The sequence below is a fragment of the Oryctolagus cuniculus genome, chromosome 12 (assembly GCF_051225735.1).
Source record: "Oryctolagus cuniculus isolate XC-2025 breed Fujian yellow rabbit chromosome 12, ASM5122573v1, whole genome shotgun sequence".
Classification (NCBI taxonomy): Eukaryota; Metazoa; Chordata; class Mammalia; order Lagomorpha; family Leporidae; genus Oryctolagus; species Oryctolagus cuniculus.
The window spans coordinates 88,441,904-88,459,597 of NC_142878.1; the positions used below are offsets into that span (position 1 = coordinate 88,441,904).

Below are 17,694 nucleotides of genomic sequence, written 5' to 3' on the forward strand. Positions count from 1 at the left end.
AGGGCCGAGCAGACAAAAAAACAGCGCAGGGTCCTGTGTCGTTCCTCTTCGAATGGGGGAGCGACAAGCTGGCTTCACCACCACTCCCCCAACTCAGTGAGTTAATTTTAGTGCTACCCAAAGACAGGCAGGGACTCTAAGCCAAGGTAGGGGGCCTGATGGTATTGATTCTAAGCGGTGAAACCACTGGAAGCTTCTGTTTCCCACTGCCCAAAAGGGGTGACGGTGAGGCTGGTGACCTGGAGAGGTTAGTGACTTCCCTGGCCGCATTAGTGGCTCAAGTACTTGGGTCCCGTGCTGCCCACGTGAAATGCGGATGGAGATCCCACCTGCGGGCTTTAGCCTGGTCAGCCCTGGCTATTGTGGGCATTCAGGGAGTGAACCAGCAACTAGGTCTCTCTCCATCTATCTCTGTCTCTCTGCTTTGCAAATAAAATGAAAATAAATTTTTAAAAAAATTTTTAATGGGGCAGGCATTTGGCACAGCAGCTTAAGTACCTCCTAGGACCCCACATCCCACACTGGAGTTCCTGGTTCAAGTCCCAGCTTCTGAGCCAGCTTCCTGCTGGTGTGCACCTGGGAGGCAGAGGTGATGTCCAAGTTCCTGGGTCCCTGTCACCCACTTGGGAAGCCTGAATGGAGTTCTTAGCTCCTGGCTTTGGTCTGGCCTATGTAGACATTTGGGGAGTAAACCAGAGATAGAAGATCCCTGTCTCTCTCTGTCTTTCAAATAAATTCTAACTTTGGAAATCTGTACCAGCCACACATACTGTAATATATTAGGAGTAAAATAAATCTAACAAAAAATCTTTAAAATTATAAAACTATTTTGAAAGACATGAATATATAATATATGATGAAGCTATGATACAAATTAAATCAAAAGTTTTTTTCTTAAGTTTAAATATGTTTTTTAAAAACATTTATTTATCAGAGCTGGTGCTGTGGTATAGTAGACTAAGCCTCCACCTGTGGCACCAGCATCCCATATGGGTGCCAGTTTGTGTCCCGGCTGCTCCACTTCTGATCCAGCTCTCTGCTTATGGCCTGGGAAAGCAGTGGAAGATGACTCAAATGCTTGGGCTCCTATACCCATGTGGGAGACCCAGAAGAAGCTCCTGGCCTCGGATCAGCTCAGTTTCAGCCCTTGCAGCCATTTGGAGAGAACCAGCGGATGGAAGACCTCTCTCTCTCTCTCCCTCCCTCTCTCTTTCTATAACTCTCTCAAATAAATAAGTCTTCAAATATATATATATGTACATATATATTTGAAAGGCAGAGTTACAGAGAAAGAGGGAGAGAGAGAGATCTTCCATCCATTGAAAAGCCCCTTTTTTAAATAAATCATAATCAAAATCCCAATGTACCAACAGGTAAAATGGGAAAGCCTCCAGGTGACCAGAAGGGAGTTTAAGTCCCAGAGGAGAACACCTCCACTTCACCCCACTAATGTGGCCCCAAAGAACCAAGGTATTTCCAGAGTCTAAAGGGCAAATAGACAGGCTCATTTGCATACCCACAATGCATTGCAACTAGTTCAAGTGTTTTCACGTAAAAATAAATGTATTATTTGAATTTTTAAAATTTGCTGGCTGGTGCCGCAGCTCACTAGGCTAATCCTCCGCCTGCGGCGCTGGCACACTGGGTTCTAGACCCGGTTGGGGCGCTGGATTCTGTCCCGGCTGCCCCTCTTCCAGTCCAGTTCTCTGCTGTGGCCAGGGAGTGCAGTGGAGGATGGCCCAGGTGCTTGGGCCCTGCACCCGCATGGGAGACCTGGAGAAGCACCTGGCTCCTGGCTTCGGATCAGCGTAGTGCCAGCCGTAGCGGCCACTTGGGGGGTGAACCAACGGAAAAAGGAAGACCTTTCTCTCTGTCTCTCTCTCTCACTGTCTAACTATGCCTGTCCAAAAAAAAAAAAAATTGCTACCATTACTTACAGTATTCTTAGATATAATGATGTAAGCGTTATTCCTTGGGCTAAGTACCCATCATTTGAGAAATAGGAGTTGTAGTCACACAAGGAACAAATTATAAGCCCTAATGGCCATGCTCTAGTTGATTTTCAAAATGCATAAACCTTTCACCTTTTACTAAAGGTTTCCGTAGAGGGATACAGTTGTGAATGTTTAAACAAACTTCTTGGGGTCTTGCTCTGGTTCAGGCTTCTGGTTAAGTGATAGAGCTGGTGCCATTGCCTATTGCTGGTGAGCAGGGTGGCCCTGCCCATGTGCTGTCCCAGCTGCTCACCTGAGAATCCTCAACAGAGTTGTGTCAATAGCTACTAACAAGCATGTACATAAAGATAAAAAGCAGGACTGGGTAAGGGCAGAGCGACACAGAGAAAGTGATCTTCTACCACTAGAAATGGCCATAACAGCCATCTGGGGCCAAAGCTAGAGCTCCATCTGTGTCTGCTATGTGGGTGGTAAGCTGTGTTCCCAGGAGCATAAGCAGGGTGCTAGATGGGAAATGTCCCTGTAGATACGATTTTTAAAAATGTTTATTTATTAGACTGGTGCTGTGGCATAGTAGGCTAAGCCGCTGGTTCATGTCCTGGATGCTCCACTTCTGATTCAGCTCCTTTCTAATACGCCTGGAGAAGCAGTAGAAGATGGCCCAAGTGCTTGGGCCCCTGCACCTATGTAGGAGACCTGGAAGAAGCTCCTGGCTTCAGATCAGCCCAGCTCCGGCCGCTGTGGCCATTTGGGGAGTGATGAAAGAAACTCTCTCTGTCTGCAAAAGCCTGCACTGTACCAGACTGAAGCTAGAAGCCAGGAGCCAGGGGCCAGGGCTCAAACCAGCACACATATGGGATGCCGGCATCACAAGTGGTGGCTTTACCCGCTAGCCACAGCGTCGGCCCCGATTTTTTTTCCCTTTTTTTTTTTTTTTTTTTTTTTTTGACAGGCAGAGTGGACAGTGAGAGAGAGAGACAGAGAGAAAGGTCTTCCTTTTTCCGTTGGTTCACCCCTCAATGGCTGCTGTGGCTGGCTCGCTACGCTGATCGGAAGCCAGGAGTCAGGTGCTTCTCCTGGTCTCCCATGGGGTGCAGGGCCCAAGGACCTGGGCCATCCTCCACTGCACTCCCGGGCCACAGCAGAGAGCTGGACTGGAAGAGGAGCAACTGAGACAGAATCCGGCACCCCGACCAGGGCTAGAACCCGGTGTGCCGGCGCCGCAGGCGGAGGATTAGCCTATTGAGCCGCGGCGCCGGCTTTTTTTTTTTTTTTTTTTTTTTTTTTAATGTTCCAGAGGGAGATAAGTTTTCAAAACTCTTTTAGGACTGAGAGAACAACGCATTTGCCTGCATGACCTGAACAGGTGGTCTTGTGGCTGGAACGGAGCACGAAAGAGAAGCAGCGCCTCCTTGTGGCCAGCATAGAGGCTGCAACAGACAGCAAGTCATTCTGGGAGCAGGAACAGTCTTTGAGGACTGGTTTACACCGCTCCCCAGCAGAGCAGAATGCTGCTTCAGCACTCAGATCTCTCTCCTGCAGCTGTGGCTCTGGGATCCAGCCACAACAGACAAAACCAGGGGACAGTCTACAGAGTAGGCACGAAGGGCTGGTGTTGGGGTGCAGCAGGAAAAGCTGCCACCTGCAGCACCAGCGTCCCATGTGGGTGCCCACCTCAGATCCAGCTCACTGCTAATGCGCCAGCGTCCCATGTGGGCACCCACTGCAGAGCCAGCTCTCTGCTATGGCCTGGGAAAAGCAGCAGAAGATGACTCAAGTGCTTGGGCCCCTGCACTCCCATGGGGGAGACCAGGATGAGGCTTCTGGCTCCTGGCTTCGGCCTGGCCCAGCACTGACCATTGTGGCCATTTCCGGAGTGGACCAGTGGATGAAAGACCAACCTCTCTGTCTGTAACTCTTACTTGTAAATAAATAAAAATAAATCATTTTTTAAAAAAGACCAGGCATGAGTGATTTGTTGTGAATCTTTTAATGTAGATTACCACTGTAAGAGAGCACAATGAAAATTATTTTTGAAAAATAAATAAAGAGCCTTCTCCTTCCCTCCGCCACCGTGGTGAGTGTTCCCAACTCTTCTCGCTCGCCTAAGCCTGCAGGATCGAGAGATTCCTGGCCAAAAATCCAAAAACAATCGTCCCAGTCCCCAGTGGGTTCTGATGAAAACTGGTTAACAAAATCAGGTCTCACTCCATGAGACTGGGGAAAACCATGCTGGATCGGTGAGGAAGTGCACTTGAACGTGTGTGCTGGATCCTGGTCACTCCCTTCCCCACCACAGCCAGCTGGAGATGGCACCCCTGTCGCGACGGCTCAACATGTTTGGGGACTAGTGAGTTGGTTCCGTAATAAATATGTGAGGCATCTTGAAAAATAAATAAATAAATAATAGTACCTTGAAAAGCTGGTTGCCGAGGGGAGGCTTCGTACAGAAATAAAAAGCCGGGAAACGATTTGCAAAGAAGCAGAAACTTTTATGTGATTGACAAGCGGCACTAAAGCGTCTGGTTCGAGAGGAGACCAGGTGGAGCGCTCTATCAGGATTCTCGCTCTCAGGAAGTGCCCAGCGTTTTTGAGGCATTACTGTCTTTTCATTGGGTCATTCTGTGGGGGTCCCTGTTGGATGGGGTTTCACATATGTTTGCTGATTGGCTTGGAGCTCATGGAGATAGCAGGCTTCTCTTGGAGACAGCCCAATTCTCCTTAGGGGCTCAGTTCCCTCCTCTGCTAGCTCTGGGTGGAAGATTGCAACTAACTAGAAGGCATGGTTTAAGACCACAAGGTCACCTGTGCAGCACACGAAGCTGCGCGGGAGATGCCCACGGGCCTGGAAACAAGCTCTCCGCCCACAGCTGGCAGCCTGCTTGGGAAGGACATTCTGCCCACGACCGAGGGGCCCACAGACCCCCAGCCCCATGGGACGGCCTCAGAGGTGGCTGGGGCAAAGCCATTTAGTAGTCTCAGGGGCACTGGAGCACAGCGGGTTAAGCAGTGAAAGCTGCCCAGGGCCGGTTCAGAGTGAAGCCATGAGAGACCCCCAGAGACCCCGAGCATGCAAACACTCCCTATCCCAGAGGAAGAGAGTGCAGAGGACTGAGACACCCCCCTTCCTGTCCCTCCAGAGCTGGGCAATGCCGGCCCCCTGGGCCATGTAAGGGTCATATAGTCATTTGTTCTGGTGCTGCCAAAGATTCAGTCCCCAAATGACTACAATGGCCGGGGCTGGGCCAAGCCCAGGTTGCTGGGTGGGAAGTGGAACAGGCAGGACTCGAACCTGAGCCTGGTATTCATATGGGATGCCAGAATTGCTCGTGGCTTATCCTGCTGTGTGGCGACACTGGCCCCTGTGGGAAGCAAACCTTTAAGCTGATAATTGTGTATGGCTGTGTCTGTTGCTATAATTATCCAAATGGCTGTTGGCAGAAAAAAAGGTCCCCACCCCTGCCAGCCCTTAACTCCTAGCCAAGCCCTGGGGTGGGGGTGGGGGGGAGGACTTTGTGTCGCTGTGGGTCTCCCAGGTCCCAAACACTGTGAAATACAGCAAGGCAGCAAAAGAGCACCAAACAGCGTGGGGAACCCTTGCAGCCAGGGCACCGGGCCACCTGCCGCAAGCGCCCCTTGTGTGACATGTCCAGACAGGCGGAAGGGATGCTGGCCTGGGCACAGTTGTCTGGGGGAGGGGAAGACGAGAGATTCCGAAGTCAGCTGTGGTGAGGATTTCACAGCTCTGTGAATACCCTAAAATCCCACTCAATTGTACACTTCCCACCCGGCTCACTTCCCCAGCACCAAGTACGGAACTCCGGCGGGTCTCCCACGGGGGTGGCCGTCTGCGTCTCCCCAGCGCGCCCAGCGACACGACGCTGGGCCTCCCAATAGCTGAGGGCGTCTTCTCACTGCGGCCTGGCCAGCGCCCCAACCAGCCGGGGGTGCCGCTGGAGAACCCCCGAACCCAGCCCCGCCGGCCCTGGGGGAACTGTGTGGTGGCCGGGCGGGCTCCAGCTGGGCCCGGGGCTTCCATGGAAGTACCAGTTTCCTTCGCCGGACCTGGGAGCCCCCTCCACAGAGCCCCCTGGACAACGCGGCCGGCAGAGTTCTGAGCCTCGTCACCGTGCGCTCCTGCTCCAGCACCGGCAGGGACACGCCGCGCTGCAGGAGGCGGACGAGGGGCCGGGTCGCGCCTGCACAGGACGGGGTCTGGTCTCCCCGGGACCTGTTAGCAAAAGACTCAGCCTGGGTTCTGGGCCAATCGCTTATTTGCTCATTTGTCTTTGTCAATCAAGAGCGGTCTTCATGAAGAAGGCAAACTCAGACTTCGGATGCGCGAAGCGGGGCGGACTCGAGTCTCGCCGCGGCCTCCCGCGCGCGCCCTGCAGGCGGCGAGCGGCACTGCGGGAAGGCGCCGCTCCCGAGCAGACGGGGCGGGGCCGCGGCTCGTTTGCATACCCACAGTGCATTGCACGAGAGCGCGCTTGAAAGGGCAAGATTTAAAGTTATTCCAAGAATATTCTGCAGAAATTAGAGCCTAACATTAAAAGTAACATGGAGAACTTTATGTTTTCCCACAAGAGCTTGCCGGCAGGTGGTCATCCTCGATGAACTAGGAGTTCCCGGTACCCGAGGAGTGCGTTACGGGTGTGTAGTGCATACTCTGGTTTCTCTTCAGATCGTATAAATCTTTCGCCTTTTACTAAAGATTTCCGTGGAGAGGAACAATTCTGAGTCTTTACTCAATTTTTTGAGGCCTTGTTTCGGCAAGGCTATTTTATGCGGTTGGAAGAAAAGAACTTGTTTGTTATAATTGCCTGACTAAGCCAATGAGTAGGTGTTAGCCTTACTTGAATATTACTATGTGGTGTGTAACTTACAGCTAGGTGGCGCTTGTAGTATGAAACTGCCTTCTAGGCACCCCAGGTAATTGCATTAAACAGTCAGTTGGTTAAGTGCTTTTTCCCGAATTCCTGGGGGTGTTTGAGTTGTCGGGTGCTGCGGCCGGCAGCATGTATAAAGCTACGGCCTGCAGGCTGTTCCACTTCCGACCCAGCTTCTCTGCTGCTCCGCTGTAGCTTTCGAGAACAACAGAGGATTACCCAAATCCTTGGGCTCCTGCACCCGAGTGAGAGACCTGAAGGAAGCTCCTGGTTTCGGATCAGTACAGCTCCGGAAGACTTTCGCTCTGCCTTCTCTGTAACTTCTACTTTTCAAATAAGTAAGTCTTTTTTAAAAATTAAAGAATTCCTGAGTCTGGCATAGTACCTCAGCGGGTAGAGATGTCCTCTGCGATGCCTGGTAGCCCATATCGAAGCTCTGGTTAGAGTCCTGCCGGCTCCACCCTGCTAATGCGCCTGGGAAGGCAGGGAAAGGTAGCCTCAAGTCCTTGGGGCCCTGCCACACATGTGGAAGACCTGGAGGAGTCCAGGCCCCTGGTTTCACCCAGGCCCCGCCCCTGTCATTGCGGCCATTTGGGAGTGAACCACCAGATGAGATCTTTGTGTCTTCCCTCTCTCATTCAAATAAATAAATATTTATGTTAAGATTTATGTATTTGGGCCGGCGCCGCGGCTCACTAGGCTAATCCTCCGCCTTGCGGCGCCGGCACACCGGGTTCTAGTCCCGGTCGGGGCGCCGGATTCTGTCCCGGTTGCCCCTCTTCCAGGCCAGCTCTCTGCTGTGGCCAGGGAGTGCAGTGCAGGATGGCCCAAGTACTTGGGCCCTGCACCCCATGGGAGACCAGGGTAAGTACCTGGCTCCTGCCATCGGATCAGCGTGGTGCGCTGGCCGCTGCGCACCAACCGCAGCGGCCATTGGAGAGTGAACCAACGGCACTCTGTCTCTCTCTCTCTCACTGTCCACTCTGCCTGTCAAAAAATAAAAAATAATAATAATAATAAATAAAAATAAAAGATTTATGTATTTGGGGCACTATATGGTGCACTGGGTGAGGCTGCTGTCTGTGGTGCCGGCATCCCATGAGGATGCTGGTTCCGGTCCTGGCTGCTCCATTTCTGATCCAGCTCCCTGCTAATGTGCCTGGGAAAGCAGCATAAGATGTGCCAAGTACTTGGGCCCCTGCACCCTTATGGGAGACCCTGAAGAAGCTCCTGGCTTCAACCTGGCTCAGCACTTATTTATTTGAAAGTCAGTTACAGAGAAAGACAGAGAGATCTTCTATTTGCTGGTGCAATGGTGGGGGCTGGGCCAGGCAGAAGCCAGGAGCTTCTTCCAGGTCTCCCACGTGAGTACAGGGGACCCAAACACTTGGGCCATTCTCCACTGACTTACCCAGGTCTCCCATATGGGTGCAGGGGCCCAAGGCCTTGACCCATCTTCCATGGCTTTCCCAGGCCACAGCAGGGAGCTGGATGGGAAGTGGAGCAGCCGTGACTCAAACTAGCGCCCATATGGGATGCTGGCACTACAGGTGGAGGCTTTTACTTGCTACTCCACAGCGCCAGCCCCTCAAGAATTCTTTTTTTCTTTTTTTAATTTTTTTTTTAATTTTTGATGGGCAGAGTGGACAGTGAGAGAGAGAGACAGAGAGAAAGGTCTTCCTTTGCCGTTGGTTCACCCTCCAATGGCCGCCGCGGCCAGCACACCGCGCTGATCCGATGGCAGGAGCCAGGTACTTCTCCTGGTCTCCCATGCAGGTGCAGGGCCCAAGCACTTGGGCCATCCTCCACTGCACTCCCTGGCCACAGCAGAGAGCTGGCCTGGAAGAGGGGCAACCGGGACAGAATCCGGCGCCCCGACCTGGCCTAGAACCCGGTGTGCCGGCGCCGCAAGGTGGAGGATTAGCCTATTGAGCCACGACGCCGGCCAAGAATTCTTTTAAATGCTTTTCCATTGAGTATGTTCTTCCTTCTCCTCTTTCTTCTCCTTCTCCTTCTCCTTCTCCTTCTCCTTCTTCTTCAAGTTTTAAAAATGTGTTTGAAATGCAGAGTGACAGAGAGGGAGAGAGATCTCCTATCTACTGATTCATTCTCCAAATGCTGCAACAGCTAGAGCTGGGCCAGGCCAAAGCCAGGAGGAACTCCACCCTAGTCTCCGATGTGGGTGGCAGGGGCCCAAGTAGTGGGCCAACATCTACTGCCTTCCCAGGCACATTAGCAGGAAGCTCCAATATGGAATGCTGGGTGACTTTGCAAGACCCTGAGTGAGTTGTCGGAACACACAATGTATAAGGATGTGCGTTGCAAGCAGGATCCCGCTCCGCCTTTTCACTTCCTGTAGCTCTTGCTGTAAAAGCCCTAGAAACCTGCTTCTCAGGGAGACAGATTCCTCGGGGAACCGTACCTCTCCACCGTCTGCTTTGCTCACTGTGAGTCAACACAGCTTTCCTCTGAGCAGCGCGAGGCTGAGGCTCAGTACTTGGCAACACCCGAGTGCATGGATCCCTGTGTCCCCTAACACTGTGTACAGCAGACTTCACACTTAATGGTGGTCACAGGAGTTATGATAGAAGCAAGAGAAAGATGCTGACTGTGGCCACTCAGTTCAATTCTACCAGTTAACTGAAAACAGGCAATACAAGTATAAGACACGGGAAGGAAAGAAGCCTGTCTCTGGTGATATTCCTGGTTCTATGGCAGCTCCTCAGGCTTCTCCAGGAAGCAGCAGGTGTGCACGTACACAGGACACGAGTGTGGGCGTGCCCAAGTGAGGTCAGGGCCATCTCTGTGCTCTGCAGGCACAGGAGGTGGTGTCTTGGGTGAGGCTTAATTGAATATTCACAGAGGGTGGAGTTCAGGGTCTGGGCTTGAGTGCTGCCCATTTCCTGGCCCTTTTGGAAATCTCAGAAGTGTCATGGTGTCAGGTGCATGATGGGAGTGGGTGTGTCAGCACTGCCATTTTATTACATTGAAATTTTTTTTTTTTTTTTGACAGGCAGAGTGGACAGTGAGAGAGAGAGAGAAAGAAACGTCTTCCTTTGCTGTTGGTTCACCCCCCCAATGGCCGCCTCGGCCAGCGCGCTGTGGCCGGCGCACCACGCTGATCCAATGGCAGGAGCCAGGTACTTATCCGGTCTCCCATGGGGTGCAGGGCCCAAGTACTTGGGCCATCCTCCACTGCACTTCCTGGCCACAGCAGAGAGCTGGCCTGGAAGAGGGGCAACCGGGACAGAATCCAGCGCCCCGACCGGGACTAGAACCCAGTGTGCCGGCGCTGCAAGGCGGAGGATTAGCCTAGTGAGCCGCGGTGCTGGCCACATTGACTTTTTTAAAAAGATTTATTTATTTGAAAGGCAGAGTTACAGAGAGAGAGAGAGAGAGGGAGAGATCTTCCAGAGAGCTGGATCCAAAGTGGAGCGGCCAGAACTCGAACTGGCACCCGTGAGGGATGCCAGCATTGCAGGCGGTAGCTTTACCTGCTACGCCACAGCACCAGCCCCTACGTTGACCTTATAATTAGCTAAAGGTCATTACAGGGATGCAGCTGGCCTGGTACCATCTCCAAGTGGCAAAGCCTCTGCAAGCAGCAGTTTTCCTGGAAGCATGGGTTGGGCAGTGCAGCTGGGGCTGCATGGCGGAGGCAGGGACCTCAACTCCTTGCTGGCTGCCTCCCTGCCTACATCAGTGGCTCAAGTACTTAGGTCCCTGCCACCCACCTGAAGACCTGGATTGAACTCCAGGCTTCTGGCTTCATCTTGACCAGCTCTGGCTCTTGTGGGAATTTGAGAAGTGAACTAGCAGTTGGATGATCTGTCTCCATCTCTGTCTTTCTGCCTTTCAAATGAAATTAGTTAAATTTTTTTTTTTAAAGGCAGGGCAGGTGTTTGGCTCAGCGGCAAAGCACCACTTCGAATGCCTGCACCTTGTATCAGAGTATTTGATTTGATATCGGAAATAACCCCCTAAAATATATACAAAAATGTGGCCCCTTAAAGTTCCCCAGAAATGCCATCTGGGGTGCCACAAATGTTACCGGAATTTGGGATGCCAAATGATATCACCATATGCTTATTAATAAATCCCCAATGTTAATAAGCCCAAAAGGGTTCTTACCTAATATTTAGAGAATTCTAAATACCGGCATAAATAAACGAGGCAGCATGGTACATTTCACGCTTTTATTTGGTGAGAAAGATGCATAGGAGAGTGAGAACTTTATCTATAGGAGAGAGGTAGATCTAGGTTCATACTGAGTACCAGGAACCAGCCATGTGGAAGAGCATCTAGGCCAGGAAGCCTAGGGCAGGTGGCCCGAAGGCCATGCGCCCTGGAGGCGCAGGGCTACAGCCAGCCCCCTCCTGGCTGGAGGCCAAGGAAAGGAAAAGGCCAGGCTTTTAACCCACTTCCAAAGGGGAATGGTTAATTAACGTGATTGGCCGGTGGGCACTCAGGTGTGGCCAGGTAGGGGCATGAGGTCCCACAGGGGCATGGTGAAGGCATGGTCTTCCAGCTCACAAACCTAACCGATTTTAACCTGTATGCCTGCCTACTTCAGGTTCACATCCTGAACTACTCTACTTCCAATCCAGCTGCCTGCTTGTGCCTGCATTAGGAGGCAGCAAGTACTTGGGCCTCTGCCATCCACATGGGGGACCCGGGTTGAGTTTTGGCCTCTGGCTCCAACCTGGCCTGGCCATGGCTATGATAGGCATTTGGGTGTGGCCCAGCTGTTGGATGATCTCTCTCTCTGACTTTCAAATAAAATGATGGATTCGATCTTTATGAGCCTGAGAGCATAAGGAGCGATCATTGCAATTATCCCTACAGTTATTATGGGTCCCAGGGTTGGGAGTACCCAAGGGAGAAAAGAGGAAAATAGATCCTATCCTTGTTGTCCCTGGCACTCCTGCTGTCGTTTGGCAATGGGTTGCTTAAGTTCTTGTGCCATGTTTCTGGCCACTCCAGATTTGTCAGTAAAAAAGCAGCACTGTTCCCCCAGAAATACGTATGTTCCCCCTTTTTCTGCTAGTAGGCGGTCTAATGCCCTTCTGTTTTGAAGGGCCACATCAGCCAGGGAGTCACTCTGGTCTTGCAGTTTTAAAATGGAGGCTGCAACATTTTGTAGCCAGTTTACTATACTGTAGTTTGCCAGTTGCTGTATCTGGGTAGCACTATTGCCAGGCTAGCTACTCCTGTCCCCACTCCCGCTAGGACACCTAGTGCCGCTAGACAGGGAAGGATAATTATGTCCCTTCTAGCACGGGTGTTTTGCAGCACCAGCATCGGGAGAGACTGGTTTGGGGGCACCACGGAGACCTCTGGGAGGACAATTGCAGGAATACAGATGTCAGCTGCGTTAGGCGGTGGACAGCAGAATAGGGAACTCCCACACTGGAGGAAGTGACCTCTAGTCAAGCAATCTCCCGGCTTTACAGGGGTCATGGAATTACAGAGAGTGGAGTTGAAAAAAGCGTTGGGGGATAGTGGGTCAGGAGATAATGACGAGGTTAGATTGAAGCACTGGTGTAGGTTTTTTGGGTGAGGGAGATTAGTAAGTAAGGGAAAAGTTGTCTCATTGGTGGGTCCAGGAGTAGAATTTGTCAGGACTTCAATAGTTGTAAAGGAAGCTAAAGGGTGGAACAAATCCAGCCACCATCAGCCAGAGAGCTCTCAGAAGAGTTGAGGAGCTGGTAGACAGAAGAGATATATGACAGCCAGTCAGGGCGTGGGAGGTGGGGTGGGTTGGGTCTCCATGGGAGAAGCGGCAAGGGTCACCACTGAGTGGTTATTGGTGACAAGCTTTCTCCCAGGTCCTTGAGCACCTCCTTAACCCTGGCAACCTCCTGTCATCGATTAAAGTCCTGGTGCCCTCTCTCGTCCCTATAGCCCCAGTGAGTGGTCGGTGTCATACAGACCTTTGATCCGGGGGGTTGGCCAAAGCAGTCACGTCTGTGAACTCCACCCTGGCGGACAGTTCCCTGGATTGCTGGTAATCCAGAGAAGGAACATCGGAATTGTGGTGATGTTCTCTCATAGCACGTGGCTGGAAAGTAAGATAGGCGGGAGGAGCACGAACGTGTGGGCAGGGACTGAGCCGAGACCAGGATCTTAGGAATCAGGGGTAGGACCAGGAGGACTAGGATTACGGACAAACTTAAGCTTGGTAGGCCCCAGAGCAGTGGCTGTCCAGGATGATGGTGGCTCTGGGGGAGGGGAAGGTGCCCTCTTGAGGCGAGATATATGATAGCAGTTTTCATGACCCAGTAGTTTGGCTGCAGTTGGAGTGGTGAGAATTACAACGTGGGGTCCTGTCCAACGGGGATGGAGTGGCTGGCGCTGGGAGGATTGGAGTAGGACGGAGTCCCCCGGCTGGAGAGGCAGGACCTCTGGACCAGCGGGTGATGAGCAGGTGGGGATGGGAGACGTCAGTCAGCGTGTTCCCTGAGAAGTAAATGAAGCAAGGTGAAGTAGGGGAGGTAAGGGGCCAACGGCAGGGTGTGGACTGGCAGGTTATGGTTGAGAAGGAACGGTCTTCCGTGCTTGAGCTTGAATGGGCTAAGTCCCAGGGACTTGCGCGGAGCGGCACGGAGCCTAGTGAGGGCCAGCGGGCGTAGCTGCGGCCATCCCATCTGAAGTTGGATGGAGAGTATAGTAAGCTGCTCTTTTAGCACGCCATTCTGCCTTTTCGACTTTACCTGAGGATGCGGGGCAGTATGGGATGTGTAACCTCCCGGTGGTGCCGAGGGCTTGTATAAGTTGTTGTACCACCCGTGTTACAACGGTTGGCCCATGTCCGACTGGATAGAGGTAGGCAGCCCAAATCGTGGGATGATGTGTAGTACTGAGATATCAGCTAGCACAGCTGCCGTTTCTGCAGTCGTAGGGAAGGCCTCTATCCAACCGGAAAATGTGTCCACCATGGTTAGAATATACCGTAAGCGTTTGTGAGGGGGCCGTTTGCCAGTCTTACTGGGAAGGTGGCCTCTCATCTGGTGAGTGGGTATCTGGGGCTTTAGCTTTCCCTGAGGGGATGTCAAGGAACAGACAGGTGTCCAGCACACAACAAATCTTCCCAGTCAGATGAATCAATTAATTCACAAGCTTTTATTGGAATTCCGCTCTCGGGCGAGGTTCTCTGGTCCCAACAGAGCAGGGGCTGGGGAAGCTGCTCATCAGAGGTTGGGAGGGCTCCTTTTATAGATACAGCGCATGGGGGTTAAAGGTTGAGGCAGGTCTGATCCTCATTGGTTGACCTTTAGGCACCAGCGGGGACCTTGACAAGGACTTTTGGTTCCGGGAAGTGCGGGTAGGGACACTCCATTCCCGAAGGTGTGGGCCTTCTCTCCTTGTGGATCCCAAAGCTGCCAGCCTGGCCATGGCTAACCAGGCATTTGGGGAGTGGCCCAGCTGTTGGATGATCTCTCTTTCAAATAAAATGAAAATATATAAAAAAAATTTAAATTAGAGTTTATGATTGCTAAATTAAGATCGCCCATTAGCAGGGCCAGCATTGTGATAGCAGAGTAAGCCCCGACTGGAGACACTGGCATTTCATACGGGTACCGGTTCAAGTCCCAGCTGCTCCACTTCTGATCCAGCTCCCTGCTAATGTGCCTGGGAAGGTAGTGGAAGAGGATCCAACTGTTATATCTTAATGTTAGCCGTTGCAAAGCACACCGGACACCGGAGTAAGGGAAAAGGTTTATTGGAGAACAACCTACAGACCGGAGTGAAGGGGCGGCGAAGGAAAAAGGGAGAAAGAGAGTATAAGAGAGAGAAACAGAGAGGAGAGGAGCTAGCAAGGAGAGAAGATAGAGCAGAGAAGAGGAGAGAGGAGAGCAGAGCCAAGAGACCAGAGGGGGAGGCTAGAGAGAGGAACAGAGAGAGAGCAGGAGAGAAGGGCCAAGAGAGCACGTGTTCAGGAACAGGCCCTTTTAAAACTTTGCCTGAGGGCGGGCAGGGAAGCAGGAGCAGCCAATCCCATTAGGATGGAGGTGGAGCCTGGCTCAGGTAGCTGGGCCGTTTGGCCACCAGGCCACAACTGCGCCAGTTTCCTAACACCAACTCCCTGGCTCCTGGCTTCGGCCTTGCCCAACTCTGGCTGTTAAGGCCAGCTGGGAATGAACCAGCAGATGGAAGATCCCTCTGTCTCTACTCTCTCTGTAACTCTGCCTCTCAAATAAATAAATCAATCTTAAAAAAAAAAAACAAAAAAACTTTATTTTAAAAGAAACTGATGGAACAAAGACATGAGCCTGAGCCATCTTGCTCATCGCCCAAGAGAGATAAACATTGGAATGTATTCCTTGCCGCTGAATATCTCAATTGGGTCTCACACCCTACTGCCTTCATACTCCATCCCCCACGGCCGCCTGAAAGACCAGTTCCAGGAATTCCCCTCCGCCTGCTGCCCCCTGCCCCCACCTCCTAAAATATTAAAAGACCCAGCCCCTGGGGGTCAGGCCTTCTGCCACGTGTTCTGTCAATGTGCACAGGGGCAGTTGGTCACCCACCTCTATGAATTTATTTCCTCTGAATAAATGCGGTCCGGCTGTAAATTCATATGCTGCCTCCTCTATTCTGTTCTCTTTGTCTAACATTTATGGTGCCCCGTGTGCGGAGGTACCAGTCTGCAGCTCCTTTCCTGACAGAGCCCCAGTGTACAAATAGGTAGAAGGGGAATCTCTGGGTGACCAGAACAGAATTTACATCTCAGGGGAAAATCACTGTTTTGCCTCCTTCAAGGTGGCCCGGAACAACTAAGTTATTTCTAGAATCTAAAAGGTGACTATTTAGGATAATTTGCATACCCAACATGCATTGCAACTAGTTCAAATGATTTTTTTTGCTTAAAAGTGTTTGTTTTTTACTTAACTTTTTAGAATTTGATAACACTGTTTACTTATTTAGTTAACTTTTAAATTTTTGGTAATATTATTTATAGGACTTCTAATATATGCTTCTGCAGTCATAGCCCTTGGGCTAAATAGCAACCATTAGTGTACTAGGAGTTGCCATTATATGACAAGTGGGTCATAGGTCCTGTCAATTATGCTCTGGTTTCTCTTCAGACCGTATAAATCTTTCGCCTTTTACTAAAGATTTCCGTGGAGAGGAACAATTCTGAGTCTTAACCCAATTTTTTGAGGCCTTGCCTTGGCAGGGCTACTAATACTGTTAAATAAAAGACGAACTTTAGAAACTAGAATGTCTGGCTTATTCTCCTGTATGGCTTCCTATAGGAAGGCTTATAGAGGGGAGGTGGAGGTACCTTACATTCCCCTATTGGACCCAAGCTGACACCCGTATGTGATGACATCCCCAGCTTGTTTTATTCTTAAAAACTTATTTATTTGGAGACATGGTTACATTTTTATTTTATTTATTTATTTTTACATCTTTTCCATCTGCTGGTTTACTCCCTAACTAGCCACGATGGCTGGAGCTGAGCTGCTCAGGAGCTTCTGGGTCCCCCACATGGGTGCCATCCTCCACTGCTTTCCCAGGCACTTCAGCACGGAGCTGGATGGGAAGTGGAACAGCCGGACTTAAACCAGTGCCCATATGGGATGCTGGAGCTGCTGGTCGGGACATTAACCTGCTGTGCCACAGCGCTGGCCCTTATTTTATTTTAAAGTAGTGTAATTCATATAGCACAGTAATCCAAAATGCTAGTAGTCAGTGAGCTAGCTATTTAATTTTTTTTTAAAGTATCTTTATTTTATTTTAAAGGCTGTCTCTACAGGTTGTTTTTTTTTTTCCCCTCCCAGAGTTACAGAGAGAAGAAGAGACAGATCTTCCATCTGCTGGTTCACTCCCCAAATGGTGACAACAGCTGTAGCTGGACCAATCCCATGCCAGGAGCCAGGAGCCAAGAGTTTCTTTCAGGTATAAGGGCCCAAACACTTGGGCCATCTCCACTGTTTTCCCAGGCCATAGCAGGGAGCTGGATAGGAAGTGGAGCAGTCGGGACTTGAACCAGCGCCCATATGGGATGTTAGCACCAGAGGTGGATGCTTAATCTACCACACACACAGCTCCAGCCCCCCACACCCTTTTTTAAGATTTATTTTATTTGAAAGGAGGAGAGAGAACAATCTTCCATCTGCTGCTTTGCTCCCCAGATAGCCACAACAGCTGTGGCTGGGCCAGGCCAAAGCTGAGAGTCAGGAGCTCATCTACATTTCCCACATGGGCGGTGGGAGCCCAAGCACTTAGCCATCCTCTGCTGCTTCCCCAGTTGCATCAGCAGGGAGCTGGATCCGCCGGATGCTGTTCCTGCAGGCGGCGGCTTTACCTGCTGCGCCACAGCGCCACCCCATGGTCACTCCTGCTTTGACACACCCGTGGATCTGTGTCTTCCACAGGCCCACATGACTGCAATCATCCCACAGTATCTGCCGGGGAACTGGATCCAGAACCCTTCAAAGCTTCCAAAATCAAGGGATACTCGCGTCCCTTCTGTGAAATCTGTTGTGTTTGTGATAGATCCACGCATAACCCACTGTATACTTAAAATCATGTCTATGTTACTCACTGTAACTAATAAATGCGACGTACATGCTGTGAAAACAGTCGTCACATACATTATTTGGGGGATGATGACAAAGGAGTAGGAAGTCTGCACATGTTCAGTTTTCTCAACTGCTTTCAACCCACAGCTGACTGAATCTGAGGACGTGGAACCTGCGGCTCCCGAGTGCTCCCGAGCGCTGCCCCGAGCCGGTGCTGCGGACCCTAACGCTGTAGGGTCAGAGCGAATCCTCCCCTGTGGGCTGAGCACGTCTGCCTGCTTTTTCTTTTCAGAAACTTCGTGGGTTTTCTTGCCCCTT

At 51.2% G+C, this 17,694-nt stretch overlaps 3 non-coding genes across 3 annotated transcripts; all 3 read left to right on the forward strand.

Moving 5' to 3' along the window:
• Positions 1–2,046: 2,046 nt before the first annotated feature.
• Positions 2,047–2,164, forward strand: LOC127483865 (U5 spliceosomal RNA). Its single transcript, XR_007910659.2, has one exon. It is a non-coding gene; the product is annotated as a U5 spliceosomal RNA (small nuclear RNA).
• A 4,455-nt stretch (positions 2,165–6,619) lies between these two features.
• On the forward strand, positions 6,620–6,735 carry LOC127483862 (U5 spliceosomal RNA). The gene has a single exon (XR_007910656.3). It is a non-coding gene; the product is annotated as a U5 spliceosomal RNA (small nuclear RNA).
• A 9,178-nt stretch (positions 6,736–15,913) lies between these two features.
• Positions 15,914–16,029, forward strand: LOC127483864 (U5 spliceosomal RNA). Its single transcript, XR_007910658.2, has one exon. It is a non-coding gene; the product is annotated as a U5 spliceosomal RNA (small nuclear RNA).
• Positions 16,030–17,694: the final 1,665 nt, after the last annotated feature.